Source organism: Anguilla rostrata, unplaced genomic scaffold, assembly GCF_018555375.3.
Source record: "Anguilla rostrata isolate EN2019 unplaced genomic scaffold, ASM1855537v3 scaf0640, whole genome shotgun sequence".
Classification (NCBI taxonomy): Eukaryota; Metazoa; Chordata; class Actinopteri; order Anguilliformes; family Anguillidae; genus Anguilla; species Anguilla rostrata.
Window position 1 is genome coordinate 65 of NW_026986110.1, and position 4,246 is coordinate 4,310.

General features: G+C 43.9%; 1 pseudogene; it reads right to left on the reverse strand.

Annotated features, from left to right (window-relative positions):
* Window positions 1–893: 893 nt before the first annotated feature.
* Window positions 894–1,021, reverse strand: LOC135246643 (5S ribosomal RNA; annotated as a pseudogene).
* Between the last annotated feature and the right edge of the window lie 3,225 nt (window positions 1,022–4,246).

Below are 4,246 nucleotides of genomic sequence, written 5' to 3' on the forward strand. Positions count from 1 at the left end.
ATAGACTCTGAGGCTTTATCCACGTTTGCTTTTGGGTGGATGTATACAACCGTGACAAATATTTGGGGAAACTCGCGGGGCAAATATGGAAGGGGGGGGCGCAGAGACACGGACAACAGTTCAGCATCTTTAGTGCACAGTCTTTCTCTCACAAGAACATTTTTGATCTTTGATTCCCGTATAGGCAGACCCCTCCACCTCACGACATGCCAGTCACACCGGCATCTCGGTCGAGGCGCACGAGCGCACCAAACCCGTCAATGGCCACTTCAGTGTCCAAATCTCTGTCCGAAAGCCATGTCTCTGTAATCGCCAGTGAACACGCGTCTCTGAATTCATGCTGAAATCGTACATGGGTTTGCAACTCGTCAGTTGTATTACGGGGAGACTGTGCGTTTGATAGAATGATGGAAGGCAGGGGAATACGGGAGAGAGATTGCTTTCTCAGTCTTTGGCGTACGCCACCCCGCTTACCTCGCTTCCTTGTCTTGCGGGGTAACTCGCCGGTAAATTCCCCTTTTCCACTTGATTGATCAGCAAAACAGTTGAGATTGGGGAAGATTAGATCCGAGGGAGGGTTGTTGACCCGAAGGTTACTCCACTGCAGGAGAAACTCCCTGCTGTATTGGATGTGCTTTGGGTTTGGGCAACTCATTCAGAGTTTCCACGAGGTGGAACGCTGTCCACAGTAAAAACAAAGCTGTCAACTCCATGCTTTTGTTTTGCATTAAAACATAGCAACAGGACAGCGTAAGAAGTCAACATCTTGCTTCTCACGCATTGATCTCTCGGGCTGTTGCATTCAGTGCGTAGAAATAATCAAACAAACACAAAGCCAGACGTGACTTGCTGCCGGTCGCTGCACAAGCATGCGCCCTAGCGTCCGGGTGGGGAGTTTACTGCACCTGGTATTCCCAGACGGTCTCCCATCCAAGTACTAACCAGGCACGACCCTGCTTAGCTTCCAAGATCAGACGAGATCAGACGAGATCGGGGTTTTCAGGGTGGTGTGGCCGTAAGCAACCTCCACAGTTGTTCTCATGTTTTAAGCATTGCAGGAGATATGGCTGTAAAGTACTATGTTTCACAAATGATCCAGACGATGTTTTAACAATCAAGAACAGTATGTATATTGATGGGATTATACATAGTCTATCATTGTCCTTTCATTGATCAATGTTACACTGTGGCCACATACTTCTAAAGCATAGTACTGTCCAATCGTGTTAAAAAGCCAGCATGATCACTCTGACATCACTTGCAATAGATTTTTTGGAGAGAATAGTGCTGTCATTTATACTCAAGGATACCAAAAACAAGATGGACCCACTGCTCTTTGCACACAAGATGAGGCACAACATTGATGGTTTTGTAATTTTTCTCTTATTTTTACATTGCAATTTAATTTCAGCTCAGTGAACTCTTGAGAACCTGTCAACTTCTGCCTTGAAACTCAACCTCTGGAGTTCAGTCCCTTGCAGTATTGTCACAAGGCCACCAGGTAGCAGAATGCATCTGCTTTGTGTTTACAGTATTCCAACAAACTCACAAATCTGATAGTCGTCAAAAAAATACTCTGATACATTTGTCCATTTCCAGCTCCTTCCACAATAAATAATGGTTTTATTAAATTCCATTTAGCATGAGGATGGAGGTGCAATTTCAAAGAAATGCTCTGGTAGACACACTGAAGATGCTTATTGTTATTGTATACAGAGCACACACACAGCACACTGATGCACACAGCCTCAGAGTACATTAACACACAGCCTGCCAGGCCCCAGCAACACACACACACGCACACACACTCACACACACACGCAAGCACACAAACACACATTGTTGACCTGATCACATGGATAGATGGTTTGTGTCTTTGGAGGCCCTATTAGACTGAAGGCTTTTCTTTCTGGGGAGGCTACGCTCCTTCGGTGTGTGTAGCAGGATGCTGGCCATGTTCTACCAGATCATTGTGGCCGGTGTCCTGTTCTATACCTGTGTGTGCTGGGCTGGGAGCCTCTACTCCAGGGACACAAAGAGGCTCAAACTGATCCAGAAGTCCAGCTCTGCCGCACCGCAATGTTTGCACATACAGTAGGTGGAAACAAAACAGAGAAGAAAGAAGCTGGACGGAGATGGTCAGTGTAGTTTTCCCCACTGTGGTCGAGGGCTCTTTGTGATTTCCGAGCTCACCAGCGCTCTCTTTCTTTTTAATAATGTTCCTAATGGTTGATTTTGGTGAGCCTCAGGTTTGCCTGATGACTCTGACTGTTCTTTTCTGATTTCTCAGCCTCATAATGGCTTCCTCGACTTTCACAGGCACAACTCTGGTCCTCATGTTGACAAATGTTGATAACACACTCCAAAGGCAATCAAAAGCTAGAATCAAATATAGATACTGAAAGCTCTCTTGTTCCTGCAGTAAGAAAGCATTTGAACAAACCTGAATAATCATAAACACCTGTGAAGCCATTTGTCCCAAACATTATGACCATTTTGAAATGGGGAGACCATTTATTAAATATCATTTCTACATGATGAAACCAAAATAAAAGCGGAGAATATTCATTTCAACCACATGAAAATTGTTTGACTAGAAACCTAAAATTGTGGAGTACTGAGCCAAATCAATAAAAAATGTCTTTGTCCCAAACATTATGGCGCTCACTGTATATTAGATCTCATAAAAAACACGTTTTCAACGTACAAAAATGCCAAGTTACTCAAAAGTATTGATATCAAAATGACGCCAAGTTACGGTACTACAAACAATATAGGCTATCTTGCCTCACCGAAATTACATAAGATGTATTTCAAAGCAATGCTACCCAATATTTCCTCAATTCTTTCAAGTCACTTGGCCCTGTGTGTATAAGCATGCACTACATGGACAGGCCAAACATATGTGTGGATGGCTCTCTCACAGTCAAGATTGATTGAATAGGTGTGTATATGTCCAATTTGTATTGGTATGTATGTATTTCGCTGCCCAGCCTTTCTGTTGCGTGAATGATAGTATGTTTCTTGGTATAAGTTTGTGTTCGTAAATGTGAATGTAACATGCTGCGAGGGAAATGTCCCCATGGGAATAAAGAAGTTCTCTATGTATGTATGTACAATATGTATTTTACATGCAGTATTTCTTGTACGTAGCAAATATACAATAACTTGTACATGTACTCAAATTCAGTTCAGAAGCAAGTATAAATGTGTTTTCTAGAGAAATATGCTTCCTGTAGTTACTCAGCAGCAGTTTTGTACATGAATTTCAATGTGTTCCATGAGGTAATTCGAAATATTTGACTCTGATCTGACACAAAGTTTGCATGACATTGTAAAATGGTAAGATTACAAAACACAGGGCCAAGGGACTTGAAAGAATTGAGGAAATATTGGGTAGCATTGCTTTGAAATACATCTTATGTAATTTCGGTGAGGCAAGATAGCCTATATTGTTTGTAGTACCGTAACTTGGCATCATTTTGATATCAATACTTTTGAGTAACTTGCCATTTTTGTACGTTGAAAACGTGTTTTTTATGAGATATCATATATCCTCCAGGACAGGCGCACACCAAACTCCTGAACCACCACAACAGGCCCACTGTGACCATTCACTGTTCCTTAGATCCGTCTGTATAAACTGGCAGAAACTAATAAAAAATATTTTTTTAATAGATTCCCCAACCTTATGCACATATTCTAGCAGTCCCATGCCAACCACAGGCAGTGGGAATAACCAGGGAGGAACAGCGGACACCACCACGCCAGCCCAACCCCCCACCCCCACCAGACCCTATGCTGTTATGAAATGCTATCAAACTCCGTCCGCTTCTCACATACATTCCCCCACTGGCTCAGAACAGCTCGTCAGCGATTCAGTCTGTCCTCCCCCAAATTTGCCAAGCTCTGGGCCTTTCAGTACCTCTGCCTTCTCTTTCCCAGACCTGGCAACACAATCTCCATCCACAAAAACTGGTATTTGAGTGGCCCTGTCATTTTCCCAATCATACCCCACACCTCCCCAGCCTGTGTGCCCCGGCCTATCCAAGAGCAGTACTCTCTCCAGCACTTCCTGTTTGGTGCCTCGATGACTCTCCTGGCTACTGCTCTCGCCCTCTGATACTCCAGCACACAGTCTGGAGGAAGGTTCCTGTGCAGGACCCTGAGCGCATGGCTGTGTGCTCAAACAGCCTTAGAACATTCTGGTGTGACATGACACACACGTGGGAAGACTTAACCTGTA